Consider the following 24,800-nt stretch of genomic DNA (forward strand, 5'->3'; position numbering starts at 1 on the left):
AAGACAGTGTAACCTCCTGAGGTCTCCCTGAGGCTGGAGACCTTCCTTCCTTTGTTGGCACAGCTTTATCTCTCTGTAGGTTTCTGATCAAAAAGCACCTAATTTTAGGATTGGACAGACTCTGCACCCTTGTATCACAGTGGCAGTTCACCAGAGCTTTCAGCCAGTTCTGGAGGAGCAGGCTTGGGCACAGAGCAGGGCTGTGCCCACGGGTGCCTGAACAGCCAGAGGGCTGTGCCATGGAGAGTGGGCATTTGAAATGTTGGTGAATGTAGACTGGATGCTCTGGGGTATTCTGTAGCAGTGGGGATATGGCTTTTGAAGTATTGCATAGGTTACTGATGATTTGAGGAAATTAAAACGTCTAGATTTGCCTTCACACAGCCATGGGTAGGGAAAAGGGCTTATCAGCAGCAGTGGCAGGAATGCAGAGGGGAGCACCCCAGTCTTCTGACCTTCTCCCAGCATAGCCTGGGTTTCTCTTTGCCTCTGCCTCTGCCTTCCTACTGACTCACTGTGACAGCTGATTCCAGCCCAGAATTCACTTATTTGTGTGTCCAATGCTTGGAAAAAAAAATCCAAGCCATTGTATTTCACCAGTAATTAAGTGCTAATGGATGTTTAAGAACATGCTTTTAATTTTCTTTCAACAGAAGACAAAATGCCATGTTGTCTGAAGCTTTGACTGCACCACAAGCACTCTGCAAAAATATCTTCTTACAGCTACAAGGGCTTCACACCCACTATGTTTGACTGTGTTGGGAGCTCGAGCACAGGTGAGTGGACAGCATTTTAAGTACTATGTTTATTCAATGTTCTCTAATCAGGGTTAGATATTATGATATTTACGAAGCCCCATTCTCTGTACCCTCGAAGGCTGCCCACCTTGGCAGCATCAAAGCCATTGAACTGGTGTTAGCAGCAGTGAGGGGTGGCTGTAAATTTTGCCTCATGTAGGCAAGGCTTACAAGGTAAGCAGGCAGACCCCCAGCTGCAACTGCGTGACTGGGAATGGAACCTTTTATTTGCTGTCATAGTGATGACTTTTAATTGTCCCAATAAACAAGCTTTTAAAAAGCTTCTAAAATGTTCTCTAATAACACACTTTGGTCTTTAGCCATAGAAATGCAGAAATAATTAGAAGTGCCATTGTGTACAGTGCCTTCTGGACTGGGCTGAAGGTGAAGGAGAAAGTATCATGCTATCCTTGTCAGCTGCAAGGGTAATTACTGCTGGCTGAAATTACTCAACATTTGTTTATAAGCTCCCCAGAGCATGCTGTAAATAGATTGTCTGTTATAGTCCAATCACATTAAAACGCTGCTCCTTGCAAACTGCTACCTCCTGTTTTCTGTAAGCTAGACAGAGAAAGCCTGCTGCTCACTTATTGAGCACCAAGCACTGAAGAGCTATGTTTAATGTGATTGTTTTCATTAGCTCTTCTCTGTCTGATATTACATTTATAGTTTGCTGGGTTTGAAGACTGGCGTGTTGCATTGCTTTCATTTACTGTAGTAAGAGTGAATAGCTTTATTTCTGGAAGCTGTATGCAACAGTTGATGGGAATTTTGGAATAGCAAAAGCATGGGAATATCTACAGACAACTTACTCTCCTCTTGGCAATGGTGTTTTTCTTTCGCTTTCTTAATGCTCCTGTACTGGTTCCAGCAGTGCTCACTTTGCCTAAATTGTCCTTTAAAGGATGAGGAGTATTTTCATAAAAGGTTAGAAAGAATGTATTTTCCTTAGCACTGAATTTCACACTATAGCATTGTCCTGTCCATTATGACCTGAGTTGTATGAAATAGTGATGCAGCCACAGCCTGTCTGTTTGATTTGCTCTCAGCATGATTTACCACATCGTATCACAGCAGCTCAGGTATTTCCAATAAATATGGGGACAAATTCATCGCTGACATATGCAGAGAGAATTCCAGTGCTATCGATAGAGTTGCATTTGCTCCCACCAAGGTGAATCTGGCCACTAAACTGAAGATTTAGGGGAAACAAATAGAATTTTGCAAAAAAACCCAAAATCTCAAAACAAAACAACCGAACACATAAAACCAAAATCAAAATATCTTCTATCTCCATGTGTTAAAAAAAAAAAAGCAATACATATCCAATACTGGGTATCAGAGGCAGAAATTTGTAATCCCTGTTTCATGAGTAATTCATGAGAACACACACAAAGGGTATTTCAATAGCACTCAATTTATTTACCACTGATTATTCCCCAAAATCAGTACTGATTATATACAGAGCAAAGTGTAGACTCGTCATGTCACATTTATTTGAAAAGGTTAGTAACAACATGCTGCCTTGCATACCTCCATAGCTGGAGAAAAAGTCTAGACATCACTGAATTTAACCTGATTTTCTTAAAACACAGGCACTGCACTGGTGTAAATCCTCATGGAAGACATTGCAGCTATGACAACTTACACCAGCACCTGAGCTTCCCTGGAACTAACACAACAAAGAAGCAATGTTAGTGACCAGTAGAGAATTATTAAAGGAACACAGATAATTGGAAGAAAATAAATGACCTGGGTAGAAGAGCTACTATAAAATGAAGTGCAGGTAAATCACTATACTGGACACCTTCCAGCCTCATGTCCTAGGTGCCTTTCTCCCTCATTTTAACATCTGCTTAAAGCTTCTGTTCTCTGCAAACCAGTCAGAAAGGGAAAAGAATTGAAGTTTGGATATTCACGTTTGTTCCTAACTGGAATCATTGCCTGTGGAAAACTGTCCTTCTGGGAAAGATGCTGGAGTGCTAGAAATGATGATTCAATTGCCCATTAAGATAATTCCAGGAAGTACTACTTTCTTCAGGCTGTATTTCCAGGAATGGCAATCACGGCATCACTGCTCTGACAGTGTGTAAGGTATCTCCAGAAGTGGACACAGCAGGTAAATATTTTCAGTTACTACAAGTAATACACTACAGGTTAGTTCTCATGGTTATCTTTATTTGCAAAAGCTGGCTAGTGCAGCATATTGCAATCCTTTCATGATGAACTATACCAATTGTTTTGCAATAAGCGGAAGCTTCTTTGCAGTCCAGGTAACATTTTTTATGTTCCTATTCCTGCTTTTTCGTGCTATTAGAGAAGCAGTGAATCTTTAAAGAGAAACTTCCTACAGCTAAAAAAGACATTAAGGGGGAAAAAGCTGGGAGCCATAGTGACAGGTACAACTAAGGCTGTATCCTTCGGTTCCCTGGAAACCAGTCAAACACTATCTCATCTTGCAATGGTTGTGTCTGATCCTCTGCTTCAGACATCTTCCTAATAATGGCAACTACAGAGGTGACTCTCTGCAAATAAGGGCTTACAGCAACTGGACATCCATCATATATCTCCAGAGCAACATTAGACCACCCTAATGGGTACTCTCGTCTTCATTATGATATTAATTCTCTAAATTTCCAAAGTGATTTCATTTGTAAAATGACAAAGGCTGGCTGCTCAGGAGACAAAGTGTTTTCATCCCCCTCCTGCATGCTTACAAAGGCTTGCTCTCTTTAGTCTTTGGGGGAAAAGAAATTTGATAGCATTAGATCTCTTGTGATACACAAGGCTGCCTAACAGCTACACCACCTGCCAGCACCGCATGCCTGCCCATCCAGCCTGAAGATTCTAAAGCAGTGGTTGATGAGTAGAACATAGAAATTGGGGGAGGGGGGGGCAGCGGGGGGCTGGTAGAAGCTATGCAGGGAGAAAATAGAAGCTGTATAAAATACTCAGTGTGAAAGTGAGGCAGGATTGAGGGTAAGGGTGAGGTCAGAGCCAAGGCTGGAAACTGAATCAATCTGACCAAGGTTGGTTTGGTTAGATTAGGTAAAAGCATGATTTTCTCCCTGGTGTATCAGAGCCTTTGCTGTGGCTACAAATTCACTGACAGCCAACCAAAGGAAGCTTTTCGCATAGAGACAATTCTTTGCATAGTTCCTGATCTTCAAACTCTTGAGGATTAAATAAAATAGAGATGGAATTAAAAAGAAAATCAGTAAAGCTGTGACAACACTAAATGTTTTGCCCCAGACAGTGACTAACAAAAGTGCCTGACTGAATAATAGTGAAAATTAGGAAGTTCTTTTAAGGATAGTAATGGTTGTAACCTGGCTGGCAAATTAATCTGGAAGCAAATGAAACAGTATTTGAATACACTGAAAAGTGTACAAGACACCAATCTCATTAGGCTTTATTCTGCTTTAAGAAACTAGACAGTCTTTTAATTTTTCCGTTTCTAGATTTCCTCTCGAAAGAATTTACAGAATTCCCTCCTGTTGCTGTCAGCTGTCAGCTTGCAGAGGCAGCAATGTGCAAGCAGACTTGCACCGAGGAATCCAGTTCCTCTTCCCAGAGAAGACTGCCTTAGCAAGCAGCTGATTTAGTGCTCCACCTATAACTTCATTCCCTTTGTCCATGCTCCACTGCTGGATTTTATTGTACCAGCTACTTTTGTACTATTGTACCCCCTTTGGTGATGAATCTCAGTAATCAGGGCCAGTACTTGGTACTGGTGTAGCTGCATGGCTCCCAGTCTTAGGGCATCCTGTATCCCAGGTGTCCTTCAGTGGCAGGAAGAGAGCAGAAAGCCTGTTGGGGACTGCAGCCCAAAGCCACATCCCCACATGTCTCACACACTCCCCAGGCACATGGGGCAGCTCTTGGAGTTACTGTGCTCGGCAGTGTGACACTCAGAGTGGCATGTGGTTCTGCATCCCACCGCTGCCTTTCATTAGGCATTTACTGCAAATGGAAATTAAAATTAAATTTTATAATTGTATAGGAGTGTTTCTATCTCACAAATTTGGAAACATCACCGTAAAATCTTGTTTAAAACCAAATTAATTAGCAACATTAAAAACATTTAAGAGGATGACTTTTCATTTTCCCAGAGGAAGCCTTCATGTTTAGTCTAGAGTTAAGCTCCTTTTTTTCCAATTCTCTTTCTTTCTGACCCTATAAATCTTGCATTCTTTGCTGAACAGCCATGCAGCTTCAGCAGGAAGCAGACTGCCCCCCTCTTTTCCCTTCTCTGCCCTCATTCCCCAAATCTCCAGCAATTGTGGCTTAACTTGGTTGTCAGAGCCTAGGCTGGAGCTGTAGATTTGAACCCCCTCACACTGAGGAGGTCGCTGAACCGTAGTCAGCTCACCAGTTTCTGGGTGAGTGCTTTAACCACTGCTATAAAAGATGAGCAGCAGCATCACCACCATCCATCTTTAAAAATAAAGAGTAATCCAGTTGTCCAGCCCTCAAGGAACAAAGCGCCTATGAGTCAGAGGGTTTTGCTGAATGTGAATGAGGGTTACATCTTAATGCTTAACTGGAGGCTCTGTGTGCACAGGTTAGTTCTATAGGAAATATGATTTTGGATTATTAGCCTCTCTTCATCACTCTATAGCAGATTTGAACATCACCTCAACTCCACATAATTTCTGCTAAAAAACCTTGTTTCCGGTAGTAAGAGTGTATCACAAAAGGAATCCGGATCTTCAAATTGGATGCCTAAATTTTCCTCAGAAATCATATTTTTGAATGTATTGTTTTAGACACTAGGGCTGAATTTTAATGCTCTAATGATCCTGCCAGATGATGACGGTGTTGTTTCTGTGTAATCTTTTACAGACATGGGAGAAGGAGATACTCAGAACCTCCTTGTAATATGCTACTTTCCAGTTCCACAGATGCATTTTTCTGCACTTCTAATGTTCAGCATGAAGTTGTGATGGTCTGAGGTGGGTTGATAGCTGTTCCTATCAGTAATTTATGTTTTCTTAAGTTTTGCATTCCATAGAGTCAAATTCAAACATGCTGCAAGAAACTCTACTGTGATTGCTTATCTCAGGGATAAACTTGTCTCCATGTTATATGCTTATGATGTTATTGAGGGCCCTTTGGCCCCCAAATTAAATTATTAATGGAAAATTCTTTGTCATTTGTTTCTCAATGTCACATGAATGCAAAAGTATTTTTCAGTGCTGCTTCATGGAGAAGACATTCTGCTTTTGCATTTAACTTCACCTCTTCTGAAAGAGGTGCTAAACTATTATTCCTTTCTATCTTTAACTAAATACTGCAATTCCCTGTCCAAGATTATTGCAGCTGCTAGTAATGAAAGCTCTGCTAACATCCCAAAGTCCTGCTTTTCTTTTGCAAAAATCATAGGCTAATATTTAGAGGCTTGTGCCAGTCTCATGTAAGTTAACAAGTATAAATCCACTTTGGCATCATATGGTTTCTGTCTTCCATGGCTGCCTTCCAAAAGCTTGAAACTCCAACCTAATGTGTCACTTCAGTATGGACAACATACTGAACAATTTGCTAGGGGAAAAAACATCCCATTTCCTAAGAATCTTGGATGCTCTGTAATAATCTAGTTTAGACCTGGAGCAATCATTATACTTTGTTTAGGCTTCCTGAACTTTACTATGGAAAGAATTATTTTCCCAAGGGTGACTGTAAGAGCTGTAGTATTTTGGGTGGGAAGTCTGTGCTCAGGAACAAGAGGAGCATTGCTTTGCTGTGATTCAGTGAGTGAAAGTCACTGTGAAAGGTGGCTCACCTCGTTTGTAGTGAGGAAAGCCCAGACCCATAAGGAGTGGTGTGTCATAGAGATTTTGCTGTGAATTGCATATGTCCTTTCTGCTTTCATGTTAGGGGACAGCAGAGCTATGACCACTTGATTTGGTCCATGCTGGCAGTTGTGCATGGAAGGGTTGAATGGATTTTTTTCTCTTTACAGGCCTGGGGTTAGTGGAAACCTGGTGCATATGATGTTTGGTCTTTTGCCAGGCTCAGATTCATAAAGATAAAAATGTGGCTGGAAGCCACTTTTATTTGCTCTCTCCATCCAAACAGTACTTTTATTGCTGAGCCTCTGGAAGGCACAATACAGCACCTGACGGGTTCTCTGCTCTCAGATGCCTCTCAAGTAGAAAACAAGTTGTTTGCCATTTTCTTCCCTTGTCAGATCAAGCCGATACACTTACTCAATATACCTATCTTGAGAAGTTTTCTTTATTGATGACTCTCACTTTCTCTGCAAACAATATATTTTCTGCCATACCCGTCCAGGTAAATAGGGTTCACTCTGGAAATAGAAGGAGCAGAACCATATGGGAGAGTATAAAAATGAACTGACCTGAACTTTGGTTCTGAAAACACTGTAAATTGTTTCCATACCTTGACAAAGTGTTCACACTGGGTAGGAACACCTTTGTGGTTGTGACTTGTACTCTAATTGTCTGGCACCTTCCATGGAATAGTTCCACTCATTTGCTAAATTATGACACAGGGAGATAGTTTGCTGGCTTGATCTGGTCTTTCCTGCATTAACAACAGTTTTTCATTGCATTCCTGTAGAATACAACACACGAAAAAGCTCAAAGTTTGCTCAACTTTTTGTTAATGTTTATATGACATCTGTTTTCAGTGGCGTTTGCACCAGTGGCAGGTAGTGGAGAGATGCCACAGATTCACTGGACTCTGGAGCATGACTGTACATATATGTTGCTGGTTTGATAACAAACTGTTTCAGGGATCCATGGTGTAGAGTTTTCTGCACCAACTTATGCTTGCCCAGGCAGCTCTGAAGGTATTTTGCACCCCTTCCATTCATGTATATTTTAAGAAGTCTCAAGCCTATTGCATATACAATAGCTGTGTAGTGTAAGTATTATACATCTATATGATAAGTCTCTTCAGCACTGTTCTTTCAGAATATTGCCATTCAGGAACATAGGTACACTCAGAAAAATTCTGTTAGCATATATACTTTACCATGAAAAACAGTGATCCCACATTAAAAAAAAAGTATAGAGTACAAATATATTCCAAGCTTGTTGCTCTTATTTTGTGTTTTTATTAGCTCTGTAGACAATATTTGGTTTTTTGCTATTTGGAATGGTAATAACAGGAATTATGTCTCCTTCACTAAGCAAGCTTTTTTAATATAAATAGGATTTGTATATGCTAATTAATAATGCATTGTATCTACACTGACTACTGGATACTGTAACCCTTAAAAGGATAGGATTCACACAGGCTGGTCACTTCAAATCCAAGCTTGTCAGGTATTCTCTGTGCACCAGAGCAATGCTGCCTTTTGAAGAACGTGTCTTCATTATGCAGTTCAAGATGGCCAACACCCAGGCATGATATTCTGCTTTTGACCTTGTAAAAATCATTTGCTGTTCTGAAAGCAGGAACACCTCATGATAAAACCATATTAGGTGATAATGACATTTTGCCAGATTGTGCTGAGAATTGCTCTGAGAGGGAGGAAGACGTTTCCATTGATTGTTCATCAATCTTCAGATTGTCTTCAAATGATAAACAGCTCAGGATTTCAGCCCTGCATATCCATGGTGTGAATGTACCCCAAAACCATGGGGCAGTGGGGGGACGTGGCAAGGCAGAAAGGGTGAGCCCCAGCCATGCAGACCCACACAGAGCATGACAGGCAGAGGACAGAGGGCAGCCTCAGCTTTGTGTCCTGAGGAACAGCATTATCAGTGTTTGGCTTTGCAGAGCCTTTTGCGCTGGTTTCCAGTGCAGGAACGGGAGGTTGATAGTGACACTATTTACAATTCATTATGAGAAGATTGCAGAAGATTGTTGGAGACAGGAACCACTGACCTTCCATTTCTCTTTCATCTGTAGGAGTACATTCATAAACGATAGCCCACTTTAAGGACACTGGAGTGGAGAATTAAACTGGGCTGCTTCTTCAACAATCTTCTTTACCTTTTGGGTTAGCAACATCACTAATTGGCACTTGACTGCACTTTGAGATACTCCTTGTGAATCTCATAGTGTGGCTGATGGTTGATTACATAAAGAGAAGAATCGTCTGTTCCATTTTAGTCTGTCAAAAACTAGATGCTGCATAGCATGTACCACATCTGGCAATTGAGAGCACCATGTTTGTTAAGGTTATCTGATTGGAAGAGCTGCAAGCAATGAATAAGGCAGCAAAGCTGCATGTGATAACCTTCCCACAGTGAAACTGCATGGCCTGACAGTTAGCTTCATGCTTGCCATTTTAGTATTCTGCATTTTTAAAGTGCAATAGGGAACTAAAGAAATGCTCCCTATTTTCTGAACGCACTTGCAGAAAAAGACACCCTTTAATGTGCTTAACAGATTTTTTTTTTCTATAGTGCTGAATTTTTCAAAATAATTTTTCACATTCTAAAACAGTAGGAATTATTTTGATGCCTGAAAGCATTTGAGAGACTAATTCATTTTGCAGTAGAACTGCTGCAACTTTTCTCTTGATGATCAAAGAAGAATAATTGAAGTTTCATACCCTTTGTTATTACATTTCTAAACCATAGCTCTTTCTATGTATTTTATAAACCAATCTTTTCAAATGCTTGTTCAATACAGGAGAGTTAGTAACCCTGCTTTTCTAATTTTCTCAAGACATGTAGGCTGGTATATACAAAGAAGTTGCTATGAGTCCTAATGAGTAAAAACTCTTTATGTGTGATTAGTAATGTGCACCTTCTTTGGCTCATTTTACATAGTTTCCTATGGTGTGGACATCATGCTAGTTAACACCATCTTCAACAGAAAGCAAAAAGCTGTACTAGTGCATGCAGTGGACCTGATAGCTCTGACCTGCCATTGAGTGATGGATGTTCTCACAGCAGCTGGGGAAAACAGCATAACAGAGAGAAATATTAGTGTTGCATTGCATTTTTTTGGGCAATATTGGCTTTGAATCTCAAATGCCCTAACACTTGCATGCATTTCAGCACCACGTCCCTGTGAGTGCATTACATAAATCTGAATTCTGGGCAGTGCAATGCAGACTTGCAAACCCTTCTTCTCTGAACTCTATTATTTATAAGATTAAAACCCCCGAGGTTTCAAATGGCAGGTTTATTGTCAAGTACAATGTACTTTTCATTCTGAATGGACAAAAGCCTTTGAGCTTACCTGGGTCTGCCTGGCTGTCCTCAGTGTTACCACGTTATTAGTGGAGCCCAGTCTTTTCTCTGGGGGTGTGAGACAAGCACCCTGTAGGGCACTCCACCTGGACCACTGATACATGCCACTGATGCATGGAGGAGAGCTCTTCCTTTACAAGCACTGGGTGCATGGCCTCCGTCCAGAGCTGCCTCAGATTTAGAAGCACTCAGAAAATGTAGAAAACAGATGCTCACTTGGTTCAAATTCTGAATTTCTTTGCACTACACTCAAAACCTGATGTTGAACCTCATAGATGTGTTCATTCTTAACAGCCATTCAATGAATATGGCATGGGATGGCAACAAAGTATTTCCTTTGTGGTTTTCTATTGTTTGATATTCAAAGGATGTGGTGAGTCTTTAATGTCATAAATAGAAAAAAAGTATAAATGGTGGATTTCAGAAAGGCTTTCTAAATCCTGCTGGTGCAGATCTCATAACTCCTCATGTAAGTATAGTTCCAGATTTCCTAGCAAAATAAACATTTAGACTGTGGTCAGGTATAATCAGAAGTTAAGGCTATATAAGTTTTTAAATAGAGAAGGCACTGGAGGTTCCTAAGATGGCCATTAATAATAATATTATAAAGCATTTCATCTGGGGCATTTTAAAGAACCATAGTTGGTCTTCCAAAGTGTCAAATGTCTTTCAGATGTGCTGGTGTTAATGAAACATATTCATCAATCTTTAGGGTGGGAGGTTTTTACAGCTGCTTACCATTGCTACATATGCACATAAAAATCTCCTCTCTTCTACTCAAATCACAGGCAAGGGAAAAAAAAGAAATATTTTTTTAACTATAAAAAGGAGATATGTTAGCTTCTTTGACTTGCACTGCTCCAGCAAGAGATCTCAAAAAAACGCTGACCACCCTGTTTGCCACATTGGCGTTTTTTATGCCAAGACTTTTAGTACTAATGAAGGCACACAAATAGAAAACAGTTGAAGTTTTATAAGATCTAGGTAACTCTTTGTTAGTTTTTGTAACAAAGATAAGAGCTTTTGGACTTTGGACATAAGAATGAAAAAAGTAAATAATGGTTAATATAAGAAAGGGCATACAGTTCTTGTTTAATGGATTAATAAGAGCAATTAACCTTGTAGTGCATTAACATTTTAGAACTGAAATGTTTGTAAGCGAGTTAGTTTTACATGAAGTGTCCTTGTAAAGGTCAAAGTCAAACTGTATTTTAAAAGAAATTTTAAGCTCAAAAGTTTTATTTGCTGATATTGTCTGTCCAGTAACACTAGGAATGGTCTAAATTTAATAGTAGAGAAAATAAGTGTGGTATGAGATACATAGTTGATCAATACCATTTGCAAGTGCTTATGTAAATTGTACCGTGTAGTAATTATAGAAATTTATTCCAGAATTAGGCGAGGAATTCTAATCTAATTTTTTATTTTGTGCTTGCAAGTCATAGGTATTTTAAGTCAGGTGTATGATGATCATGCCAAGAGACCACTGGAATCTCTGTGTTACATTACCAGTAGCAGCAATTGTGCTGATTCAAGCACACACATGTCCTAAGCGAGTTTTGGTCACTTCCATGTGCCTGTTCAGAAGGATAAAGTAATTAAAAGAGCTGGTTGTGTTTATTGAATAACCAGGACCTTGATGTAGTTATGGCTTACAGATGCTTTGTATAGGCAGAGAGGAAACCATGCATGACCCAGATGGTGAATCAGAGACTGTTGTGAGAATCTGTTCTCAGAAGTTTGGCTTGAAAAAAGAGTTTTTAGGGGTAATGAGCATTGATGCAATGATTTTAGAGAGTGAGCATTGCAGGGAGCAAACCATGAACGTTCTTTGTTTTTAGAAGCAATTGTTTGGGTTGGGTTTTTTTCCTGAACTCATACTCATGTTTCAGGGTAAGGCTTTCCTCCTCAGAAACATGACAGGACACTTTAGGACTGCAAATAAATTTTTACATTGTCTTTGTTTTCTTTTCCATCTTCTGGTACACATTCTAATCTGTCTGTTGGGATTTTACCTTTTAAGGCTTCAGCTTGTTGGACATGGTTCCTGATGGCTTGGGCAGTTTCTGTGGACTCTTCACAGCTGAAGAGTCTTTCAGAGGTGGCAATGATGACTCTATGGCTCATTCATCTCCCTTACCTCCTATGGCTCTATGGGTTCAAGCTCTTGGCTTTAATGGATTCTTCCTCACTGAGGCCCAGGAACAAAAGGTGCACGTCCTTACTTTGCTTGCAAGTTTTCTGACTCTTCCATATCTGACTATGAAAGAGGAGAACCCAGCAATAATTCTGCAATGAGCAGAATGTGCATAAGAGTCTGCTTTTTTCCCCAAATATTTTCAGTTTTTTATTTACTTACTCAAATTCTCCTGTTTTCTACAGAAATTATAATATCTTGGGGGCAGAAGCTGTGCCTCATATGGCTACAGTGACAGCATAGAAAGCAAAGAAGGAATTAGGATGCTATTTATTAGGTGAGTAGCTTGCTGACATTTAGTTTCAAATTCTTTAATCACTGTTTCCCTCTCTTTTCCAAAAGGCTGGTCCACAGTGGTCATAAGGCATTTTTTACTATTTAAATTGTTAATTATTTTTCCATATGCTTATGATACTTGCATCTGCTGTGCTGTATGATTTAGGAGAAAAGTGTCCCTATTATGTGTCTCAAGCAATCTGTGATATCCTTGCCTAGCCCTTGACTGCCAGAACTAAAATTAGATGGAGAGTAACCAAGAGAAGACCAAATTGTAGGATTTGTATGGGATAAGGAAAGCACCTGGATACATTATTTACCATTTAATTATATATGATTGATGTGACAAGAGCCAGCAAGCCAGCCAAGAGCTAATTATACTAGAATGTCTAAAAAAGTATAGGGAGTGTTTGAAGGAAATTACACTCTTAAGTAGTGGTCAAAACAGATGAAGAGCTAGTCAAAACCAAAAAGAAAAAGCACAAGACAGTTCATCAACAACAGCATAGGCCAGTTCGTGGGCACATAGGATCATATGTTTATTGCTTAGCTTTTGCTGCTAGTGGAAGTCCAAAGTTTTGAGCTGTTTACCTTTGTTTAAGGGGATTTCCAATTTTGTAGGCTCCAGAATGAGGATTAGATTTTGCAAATGTTTGGAAGGCAAGCTGATAATTTGCTTCACAGTCTTAGGGCTTTTGCTTGCCTTCTAGGAATGATTTTTCAATGTGTATGACATCGTGTCAGACAAGGCATCGAGAGTTTCCAGCTCATTCCTGTTTAGATGCCTCTCTATGTTGTCTTAGCCTCTCCTACTCTCCACATATAGAGCCAGTCTGGAGATGAAAAATTTTGAAGTTTCACTTTTACTTGCTCTCTGTTTCCAGATAATTAAACTGCCTTTTAAAATTAAATGTAACAGTACTTCTGTTGCAGAAAAGTGTGCTGCACTTGTGGTGTAAAAAAGTGGTCTTGGCTCTTGCACAGCAAATGTCCGGATTAGTAATATTAATTACAGTAATTGTTACAGGAAATCGACAAACAAAAAAGAACCTAAACTAAACTAGAGAATATATTTTCTAAAACCAGATGCAATGGTAGGAGAGAATTCGAGATCCCCAGTGGGTTGAAGGGCATGGGGCTAGTGGCTTTCATGTTGGGTTTTGGACAAAAGGGACAACTGAATCCTGTAGCTATAGCAAAGATTAATTCCCTAGTATTATTTTTAGAGGGCTCATCTAATTTTCAGCATTGGGATCTGCTTAAAAAATGGTACAGAAACTCCTGCAGATAGGTACAGATTTTTAATATACTTTGCTACATCCAAAGTATGAGAAGAGGAAAATTACAGATGCCTTTGAAGGGTCTCAGTGGCTGCCTCATAATATCAAGGAAACAGCTTTGGTCCTACTGCAATCAGAATCTCCCAGCCATGGGGTCTACAGCATCTATGGTACACTAGGCACCACAAAGGAGGGTGCCTTTGGCTCTGAGGTCAGTATTATCTGTGCATTTTTTAACAGAAAACTCATATATTAGGAGATGATTCAGAAATATCGAAGTTAAGATTACTGCTGTGTTAGATCAAATTTCTAGTTATTTCTTCAATCAGCATTTATTGTATGAATACATCATAGTAAAGATTTCAGAAATATGATGAAGCTGTACATTTGGAGTAAACGAAGCACCTGTGTTTATCACAAATCAGTTTAGTGAGCTCTATCTGCATAGATACTTGTCAGTCAAACTAATGTCTCTATATTAATTCTCTTTTTCTAATTGGGGAATGGAGGTGAGATGGCATTTATATCATGACTGTTCTGTGATTGACATGTCTAGGTTGAAGAAGAAGCATAACACACACCTTTTGTCAAGAGAAAACAAATCAGTGAAAAAGTTGAGTCACATGAGGCTCTGCTTTTTTGTTTAAAGTGTAAAGAACATCAAGTGCGAAATTTGTAGAAATAGCAGTCGTTTTGAAGACCTAATTATGGGAAAATTCTAGTCCTTATTTTGGATAAAATTTGTGCACTTCTATACTGGCCTGTTGTATGCAAGTACATACACAGGTCTGGAATATATAAGGTAGATGCTTTCAGTCATTATTTACTGCTTTTAGCTTTAGCATTTTATTTAAAATTTCATTACATAAAGAAAGTATCTTCCACAGTAAATTAATATCTGTATATAGAAAATGGCAAGGAAACACATATTTAATGCAAAAATTAAATCAAATGTTGAACTTACAAAAAGGAGGTACATTAGAATGTATCCACCTTCTTTTCTCAGCACTGAAGGTCCATCTGGAATCCGAGCCTTTTTGAAAATGTCCTGGTTTTGTACAAATAACCAACACAAGCCCACTCAAACCCATTTTTAAACTGGACTTCTATGAATAATGCAATAATTATAAAATGAAAGCTATATTTTTATCCAGTCAGCTTCTTAATTTCATTGCATTTTCTCAATTTTTAAAATTTTGCTGTGTCTTTTAAATAATGAACCAAACAATTTCATATATTGAAGTGTTCCACAAATTTCCACAAATGATATAGATAATGCCACATAAATTTCAAGCCTTGCTTTGGTAGAAATTAGCTGGTAGCAGGAGAAATTGCAGCAGGTTGTCAATGCCTGCTAAGGATAAGAATAGCTTTATAATTACATGTTTTCTTCTATCCAGATAAAGATGGCTTTGAATTATCCATTTTTTCCAGGGTGCTGTATATTTAAAAAGTATAGGAATTAAAACATTAAAACATACTGACTTTTGAAGCAAATTAGCAGTAAAAATGAAGTAGAAAAACATTTCCTTTTTCCTGACTGGCTTGGAACTAATGCGGTTTTCTTGAAGTTGTACATGCCCACAGCAAATGATAAATATATTGGAAAAAGGAAGGGAAAAATGAAAGAGTAAGCTGGCCACATGAAGCAGCTGATGTAAAGATGGAGAGACATAGCCATAGAAACTAGTCACATAAATAGTCATGAAATGAAAAGTTTCAGATTTGTATTGAAGTAAAAAAAAACTACTTAGAGAAAGGCCAACAGGCCAGACTAAATAATCCTCGACTTAACGTCCAATTCTGAATCACATATTAGCTGCAGAGATTTTAATGTAAATATGCCATTACACTGTCATTACAGTGATCAGGCTGCATGGCTCACAGGTCACATCTCAGCCACTGTTAATTTTGCAGGCAAAAGCTTTTTTTCTCTTGAAATGTTAATAACTTTCTATTAGTTAATGTAGCGTGACTAAAATTCAGATTAGATATAATTCATTTTAATATCTGTGACTGGCTATCCCGATCATTTAGCAATGGTTTCCAGCTGAATACAAGATGCTAAATTGGACTCATTTGCATAGCCCTGTTAAAGCAATGCCATTCTCTAAATGTAGGCATCTTCAAATTAATTTAAAAGATTTTTTTTTTCTGGTTTTGCTACCAGGATAAAATCTTTTGCTAACTAATTGAAGTTACTATGAGCCTAAGACACATCCTTTTCCTTCTTTTCTTGGGAACAAATGACTAGTTAAGATCATTAACCAGTAAGGGGGAAAAAATCCACAGTACTTTTGAGTGCTAAAATGGCCTAATTTGGAGCTGCAGACAGACCAACCACCACTATTTGCAAGCATTGAAATGAATATCTTTTCTTACTCTTGAGCATACTTAGCTACATTGCTGTATGTCAAAAGTTAACACTGGACTGGCTTTGAAATGATCACCAAATCCATTGGGTTTGTTTAAAGATCTGCCTCAAAACATATGCTCATTTAAGGTACAGCTGAGCCAAACTAGGCAGCTCTCACTGGTCTTCCTAACTTAAGAGTTCAGCACACTGGAAAAACGTGGATCCTTATTAATCACTGATATTCTTCCCTTAATATGCACATACACCACCATTTAATGGTCACGGGAGATACATTGGCTGCACAAGGAGAGAATGGCCCTCCAACTTGTCAAACCCTGTCTTTTAACTCATTTCAATAAACACCTGTGTGGGGTTTTTCTGAGACAATGGCTTGATGTAATCTTGAAGAAGTATGATCACAACTCTTTTTCTTTTTAATTAAATGCAAATAAATAAACGAGTCTATTACTTATATTGTATTAGTCAGTATGAATCACAGATTTGGCATACAATATATATTCCTGCATCCAGCTGCGAGTAATGCCTCTTGAATACTAATTAGACACTCACATATACAAGGACATAAACCAAGCCTGATTTTTTTATTATTTGCATTACCTCAGCACTTAAAAGCTCTTGCAGCCAAGGCAGGAGCCCCATCACACCAGTGTGTGTACAAACACATGCAGTCACACTCTGAGGAGAATCAAGACAACTAGAAAACTTTCTCCTCATTTACCTACAAGTAACCAAGAACAAGGTCAGAAACAAATAGAATAATGAAAATGCCATAAACTGACACTGCATCAGTTTATGTAACTGTAAAATTCTGCATGCTTCCTGGTGAAGGAATTTGCAAATCTTTAATTTAAAATACTGGAGGAATGTAGAAGAAAGAGTCGAGAGGGAAAATAGTGGTTAAATTGTGGTTCTTGATTGCCACTAAGATCCTAAGATTGTGTAGCTCTGTGGAATTGTCACATACCAATTTGTCAAAAATCCTTTACAGCTCAAAAAATAATTATGTGCAAAAATAATGAAGCAAATACTTTAAATAGCATATTAATTTACCTAGGGGGCAGAACATTATCGCTCTTGTTTTCCTATTGTTGTTAAAAGAACAATGGCTATTTATTTAAGCATGTAGATACAAAATATGAAAAATCATGATCTCTCTGTCAGTCTTGTAGCTTGATGGAGAAAGGGGTGCAGTCTCAGTGAGGCCCCACCTGAGTACCAGGTATATGGCAATTGTATATACAGTAGGGAACTGATATGTGATGCTGTCAAATCTGTTGATTTGCTAATATTTATATACACATTTTTATATATGTGTATATAAATACCTTTCAGCAGTGGGCTAGTTCGGACAATGTAAATGTGATTTTCTCTATCTATCATCTCCTCTACGTTCACTTAAAATCTGCAGCATGTTCTGGACTGCTTTGGCTTCCCAAGTTATAAATGACCACCAGCACTTCCACTGGGAATCTTTTCTGATTTCCAGCTCAGTTTCTTTCTGTTACCTGGTCATAAAAATTACCCATCAAGCTTATGAGAATAGTTATGTGTAGGAATGTTGGACAGATATGCTTTTGCAATTAAAACTAATTTGCACACAGTTTTACGTGGGGATGAAACTTTCATGTACAGGATTAATAGACAAAAATGTACAACTTTAATGATTAACCAACCATTTAACCAGCCTTGGTTCCAGGGTTTCTTTTTTGCATTTCTCCTGTAAAAATCAGAGTTTTCTGTTTGTTTGCTTTTTAGGAAGAACATTTGCAGTCATGGATAGAATATTAACAAATATAAATTGGCTTCTGCTGGAGTAAATACTAATTTTTATATCAATGATGACTAACATTGCAGCAGCAGAAATAAGGAATCTTAAAAGAACACATTTTGGTATTCAGTTCAGGGGCAAGTTAAGGTAAAACTGAGACCTGAATACCCCAAACTTCGAGAGAGTTTAGACCTTTGTTGATAGTCTGGAAGGATTCAAGTGATTATTGGCACTAGACAGTCCTGGCCTTTTGAGAATAGTTAGTTTTGAATTGGAAATATTGTTTTCAGATGTCTTCCTAACTTAATTCTTCCATAAACTTTGATTCTATTGTCATAACTTTGAGAAAAGAAAGGTATTGTAGCGAGCAGAAATGAACAAAAACACTATCAAATCTATGAAAACAAATAAACGAAAAGCAACAATATTCCTTCCTGAACCTGTTGGACAGCCAGCAATAGCACAGAGGATAACACACCTATTAGCTGTACTTCTCCAGCTTGAGGTTTTCCAGGATTGTGCTGGTTCTGGTCTGTCTGTCTGTCTCTCCAGAACTGTGGCAGGTAGGATTACTGCTAAGAAAGCCCAGATGAGCCTCATGTTGGATGGGGAGAAGAAGGCTACTTCTAAATATTTTAATTGCATCACTTTGGCTGGGAGTAAAAGGCTTACAAATGGCATTTCTTATCAGCAACCACAGCCTCAAAGCATGTCAATCTGTTTTACCTTGTCAGTGAGTGAAAGGGCTTATGCACAACCCAATTTTACATTGACTAAGTCCATTGTTCTGTTCCAATGTTGCCATTTCTATTTTTCTCTGAGGTTATACAATTTCAAAATAATTTTGTATATATTTGATCTCTTCTATTTTTCATAGACCAGCCAGATGATTTGTCAGCAATTCACTAGGAAGAAGGAAGGTAACAGTAACTACTCTCTGGGGTGGGCTGTGATAAGAAGCAAGGGTTGGATTAAATTCTGCAGTGATTGACCCCAGAAAGTTCAGCCTCTTACTTCAAGACCATTTCTTTTACACAGTCAAAAAGGCACCACCCTTTCAATACGGGGAAAATGCAGAGCTTTTTATTGTGTTTGTGTACTCATGCCAGGTATTTCCATATAGGAAATGCTTTGGGGCACAGGTGTCTTGGTTGACTGGTTGGTTTCATAATCAGGAAAGTGAAACAAAACCATTAAATTAGCCAGTCAGTCAGAACTCTCTTTACGTAGCTCAAACAGCTCCAAATATTAGGAGAGAACTTTTATCAGTCATTTCACTTAAAAATAACATGACTACTTTATGGATATTTTGTTAGTAGGAGAAACTAAATTCAGCAGATAAATTATGCATTACAAATTATTCCCGTGGGATTCAATTCAGAATGCTATATTTCAGAATTCTGGGCTGTATTTATATTTTTGTTTGGCTGAACATGAGGCAGACACAACAAAGCACTGTGTGTAAGCACGTTTCCTAGAGCTTTGCTGGTGTAAGTCCAGTGGTTAGCAGCTATTCTTTCATGTTGTGTTTCCAGCCAACCTGATACAACTTGCTTTTCCTCAAAAAGGTGGCTTCTTTCATAATGCATAAGGCATAAAGACTTTTGTGGCTCTCTTCTGGACTCAAGAGGGAGATTATTCCAGCTGCCTATATCTAAAGTCTGTGCTCAAGTGCAGAGGTCAGAAAATTCTCCAGCCAAAAGCTAATACAGCTTGTTGTGCCTTCTGAGATTTCTAGTTTAGGAATACACTTGCAATGTGACTCTGTGGCCATAGAAAGAAATAGGCCTTTTCTACCACATTTGAAAAATGGCATCCTTTGTCTAGCTCCTAAATTGTAACAGGAATATATAGTTAAGTGCTCAGCTTGTCCTTTTTTCTAGATCTGTATCCTGTAGGGCATTGAGCTGAAGTTACTTGTGTCTCAGATCAAAGTCATTTCACTTAGAAATTCAGGTTGAGCTTGAAGGCACAGTCTCTTAAGTGAAGGTCAATGGTTTATCCATTATAGCACCCAACCTCAAATTATTTTTGCAATTAGTAATATTTATATCTGTTTTTATAGTGTAAAAGAATAAAGAAAGGATAGTCAGCATTTTCAAGAAATACAAGTTAAAGGTGTCCTATCATTTAAAATGATATATCATGTTAGAAAGGAAACTTAAAAGCTGGCATATGCAATCTAAAATTAAATACAGATTTTGAATTTCAGGCTGCGGAGCTAAAAAGATCAAAGGAAACTCTTTACAGTTCTTCAGAATTTGGTATTATACTTCCCGGGAGGTCATTTACTCCCATAATTTAGTCTGACTTATTTTGGCTTCAGTTCCATTAAAAGTATGTAGGAAAGAGAGGGTCTCTTTTTACTTTAATTTTTAACTGCAACCTGTCAGTTAAAGGAGAGAGAAAAAAAAAAAAGAGAGAGAGAAAAAAAAGAGTGTCTGGAAGAGGATGAGCTACAGAAGTACTAATAGCTTTCAAATCTTTTGACTTTTTGAGCCTCATATGGCTAGAAACTTATCTGGAAAGATTGTATTTTAACCCTTTTGACTGTTCTTGGACATAATGTGTGCTTTTATTGAAAGGGAAGTTATTCACTTCCCTTGAACATATTCTGTCATTTCCACAATAACATCTCCCTTGACAGCAATGCCTTGACTTGTTGGACAAAATAATAGAAGGACCCAAAGTTTAAGGTTCCTAAAGGCAAACATCAAAAGAACACCTTTGTTAAGTCAGACAGGTATCCAGAAGTTTACCTACTGTCTGGAGAAACCCAAAAATGAGCAGGATGCCTGCTGGGATGTGAAGGCAGTGCTGATAGGGCTGAACAGACTAAAACAGAGTTTCACTTCACTGTATTTTCGGAGCAAGAAAAGCGAGAGTAGTTTGGAAAAGATGAGAAAAATTTGAAATAGCTTTTGCCTTTCAGAAAAGATGTGATATAGTCCTGAGGTCACTATTTATTTTACCTATACCAGTTCCCACAAACAAGAACTCAAAAAATAAGTTATGAGACATGGGTACTTTATCTTCTAAGAACGCATTAAGACCACCTGGTGGAAGCAGTAGAGGTGATAACAAGATTCTCTATGCTGAAATAAGAAGTCATCTTCCCCCTCAGTACGCCCCCTTTTTCCACTGAGGGATGTAAAGAGGCAGTACAACAGCTGAATTGTCCTGCAGGAGGTTGGCCTTGGCCAAGTTTAAGGCTGGGAATGGGGCAGTGGGATCCAGACTGTGAAATGGTTTTCCCACTCTTTGGCTTTCAGGCTTTCCACCGGTCCTGAAGAGAGTCCCTCCAAAACCACCCATAAGCTGTATGATCTCATTGCTTTGTTATATTGTAGTATGTATTTGCAGACGGATTCATGGAGAAATTCTGGTTTAGGAGTTGTGTTCAATCAAGCAATATGTTTGTATATGTATATATAGTTTAGCTTCTTTTTTATTGACCACATGATTTCAGTGTTTTGTCATACATTTCAGCAGCTATTTTGTTCAGTGGGGTGCACCCACAGGTTGGTGACTCTTTTATTCCCCCCTCTTCTCCTTGTTGGTTTTCATTTAACCTTCTAAATTGTTAAAACTAGAAGTTTTTGAGTGGGGTTTTTTCCCCCCCATGTCTGTAATACATTACAGCAAATAAAACTACAAAAAAAGTAGTCTTGAACCATAAAGAACATGAAGGACTAGTCTTTCTCGTGCACTTGGGAAATCTGGGGCTCTTGCTGTTCCATTAGAGTAGACTAATGACGGTCTAGTGTATACTAATAATTTCCCAGCAAGATACGTGCTTGAAAATATCTTCCCATATGATTAATGCTTCTGAAAAATAGCTGTTTCCTTCTGACAGAACCAAATGGATTAGAAATGTTACAAATGCTTTTTTTTTTTTTTTTTTTTTAATGCAGTAAAAGGAGTAGTGGCATCAAAGAGGTTAATTCTCCTCTTTTCATGAAGGTATCTTCTTAGAAGAGAAGTGATTAAAGGAGGGTTTTTTTGGCATAAAAGTGTTTTTCTAATCTTGTTGAAGTGCCTAAAATGTGTTTGAAGAGCCAGATAAAAGCATGGACTTCTTATTTAATGAGTTACCAGTTATATGTACCAGTGTTTATTTTGCTTCTGTCATTGAAACATATTTTCTTAAAATGTTTTTTCCTTCACCACAGTCAATAGGTAATAATGATACAAATTATTTAGACTGAATTTCAGCATTAAGTACAAAAGACCAGCTCCCTCCCAAACTTGTACAACTGCACAGACCAAGCCAGAAATAGATTGTCATTTTTAAAGAATTCTGAGCATAACTTCAGGATATTCTGACAAAATCAGAATTTGAGTTGCAATTTCTCAGCAAGTTACCTACTAGACTGAGGGTATCTGGAAAAAAATCAACATATTCCCACCAACTCTGGTGCCCAAAATGGTTGTACTGATATAATAATGCCAGAAATCTAATTCCCAAAGTCTTCCCTTCCCTTCCCTTCCCTTCCCTTCCCTTCCCTTCCCTTCCCTTCCCTTCCCTTCCCTTCCCTTCCCTTCCCTTCCCTTCCCTTCCCTTCCCTTCCCTTCCCTTCCCTTCCCTTCCCTTCCCTTCCCTTCCCTTCCCTTCCCTTCCCTTCCCTTCCCTTCCCTTCCCTTCCCTTCCCTTTAATGTGGGGTAAATTATTTTCTTTATTTAGATATCAAATAGTTGAGCCTGGTAGAAAATTATTTCCATTAAAAGAGCTATCACTTAATTTAAATCACAGATGATAGAATTCCCCTGCCTTCCACTCTAGAAGGAAGAAATAAACCTCACTGTAGTCAAGGAAATGTCTAGCATTGTCCCATACTGCAAATGCTCTCTGCTGGTATTAGATCATTCAGTGGAAAATTAGGTGCAAACCTAGGTTGTTTATTGAACTAAAGGCATACATGTGCTAAAGCCAGCTCTCTGTTCTTACAAAGCTATCGACTGCTTCTATCATCATAGGATTTCCCACTATGCTGTACCACTGGGGAAGGAAGAGATCCAAAGCAGAGAAAGAAAAGCTGTCTGAGCACATGCAGAACTTCCCTGAACAGCAGTGGCTTTTTGTGCTTCTACGATGTATTAGAAAAACTATTATGACTAAAAAAATCATCTAAAGGCAGAGCTGATATAGGCAAAATGAGTCTTACCTGTGACCTCTGTGGACCCAGCTCTCCACTAAGCAGCATCATTCCCTTGAACCCTATGTCTGCAAAGTTCTGTCTACATCAGGGCATCTAAACAGGTTGACCTTCATGGAGCACACAATAGATTCATGGATTAAAATGGCCATGAGGAAACTTCACTGCAGCATGGAATTTGGTGGACTTGAAAATAAATTAGTCAATGTGGCATGTTAGCAAAAGTTCTAATTGTACATAGTTCCCAGAGAAGTAGTTAGGCCTTACATTAAATCTGTTTCTCTCAGCAATTGAGATTCTTCTCCATGTTAAATATTTCTTTTTTACTATTCCTCTGTCCTCTTCATCTAAACCTGTCTGCCCTCTCTTTCCCCAGAAATTGCAAGAATTGGAAGGCGCAGCGGTCCAGCTTCAGTATCCATTGAGATCAAATCTAAAGAAATGGACCCATCTCTATTCAAAATGAATTTCCTTTATACAAAAACCACAAAGGAAACTGAAGCTACATTTCTAAATACTGAAAAGCAAAGAATAAAAGGTGACTTTTCCCTTAAAGTGTTCTATGTCAACGTCATTTAGTGCTTTGGCAAATCCCAGGATATTCTAGGAGGACTAGTTTAGGGTAGCAAGCCATGCATGTACCTTTTCATTAGCCCCTTATTTTCAAACAGAGGCCTGCAGAAATTCCAGTGCTCTGAACCCTCACAGGGGGATGGAGCAAACAGAAAAGATCTTGTTAAAACTGTCCTTCTCCAAAGACTACCCTTTTTTCTTTTCTTTTTTTTTTTTTTTAACTTCTTTTTTAAGTACTCTTCTGTGGGGAAAGAGAAATTAAGTTTAGCTGAATATGTCCTCACCATGCCAGCTTCCAGTATTTTTCCGTGTTGGCCAATGGCACCAGTGAGTTGTAGCATTGCCTCCTGTTTGTCTCTGGTAGGGTGCATGAAATGCCAGATGAAATGACTTTTGTACATGGACAGATTTTGTGAGATCAGACTCTGAATGTGCTAAGGCTTCTTCCCTTCCTGTGTAAACCCATGATTAACTATATTGCTGTATAGTTACACAGAAGCAGTGCTTATACAAGGCCAGTACTTTGCTCTTGTGTGCTGCTTTGTCAGTCATGCCTCAATGTGGAATCTTTTACTTAGCTTAGGAGCACCTGGAATATAACTCTGTCATCCCTAGCAATTCCTCTCTGCTTTGTTCTATTGGCTTTCTTTTCAAGTGTCTCTGATAATTGACTTTTTTCCTCTCTTCTGACTTTTTAATTCTTTATTAAAAGTCTATAATTTTTTTTGTTTTCTGCCTTAAAAATAGATAGTTTTTTTGTTTTGTTTTATCTTTTTAAACTTTTGCTTTCCTCTGGGTAAGCTAATAGATCTTTAGCTTATGGGCTTTCTCTTCACAACCTTAGAGCTCCTTCTTTGCTCTTCAAATTTCTACCAAAAACTGTTTAAATATCTCTTTTAAAAATATTTTGTTGTATTTTGGAATTCCATGTGGAAGATTTAACGTAGAAATTACAGGCAAATAATAGTGATATTGAGATTGCAACATTATGCAAGCAGAGTGACATAATTCAAGCCAATCAATAAGGGTTAATGAAAGCTAGATCTCATCAGAATAACTTGATATCTTTTGATGAAAACCTTAGGATGTTACACATATATAGGGAGAAATTATATTTTTATGTGCAGTGTTCTGATTTGATTTCACCCAACAGTTTATTACAAAATGTGAATATTACAAAATCAATATACAGTACTTAT

General features: G+C 38.4%; 2 long non-coding RNA genes across 3 annotated transcripts in view; one reads left to right on the top strand and one right to left on the bottom strand.

Annotated features, from left to right (window-relative positions):
• The window catches only part of LOC148223210 (uncharacterized), an 81,364-nt gene that overhangs the window by 34,467 nt on the left and 22,097 nt on the right, over nucleotides 1-24,800 (top strand). The window contains exons 4-8 of one of the 2 annotated variants that reach the window (XR_015804888.1): nucleotides 654-776; nucleotides 2,393-2,583; nucleotides 5,643-5,752; nucleotides 12,356-12,447; nucleotides 23,405-23,566. This is a non-coding gene — a long non-coding RNA (uncharacterized LOC148223210). The remainder of the gene's footprint in view (nucleotides 1-653; nucleotides 777-2,392; nucleotides 2,584-5,642; nucleotides 5,753-12,355; nucleotides 12,448-23,404; nucleotides 23,567-24,800) is intronic. The other variant, XR_015804889.1, reaches the window with a different exon arrangement.
• Nucleotides 1-24,800, bottom strand: part of LOC148223211 (uncharacterized) — a 39,228-nt gene that overhangs the window by 10,232 nt on the left and 4,196 nt on the right. The gene's annotated exons all lie outside the window — the stretch shown is intronic.

Source organism: Sturnus vulgaris, chromosome 7 (assembly GCF_052056855.1).
Source record: "Sturnus vulgaris isolate bStuVul1 chromosome 7, bStuVul1.hap1, whole genome shotgun sequence".
Lineage (NCBI taxonomy): Eukaryota > Metazoa > Chordata > Aves > Passeriformes > Sturnidae > Sturnus > Sturnus vulgaris.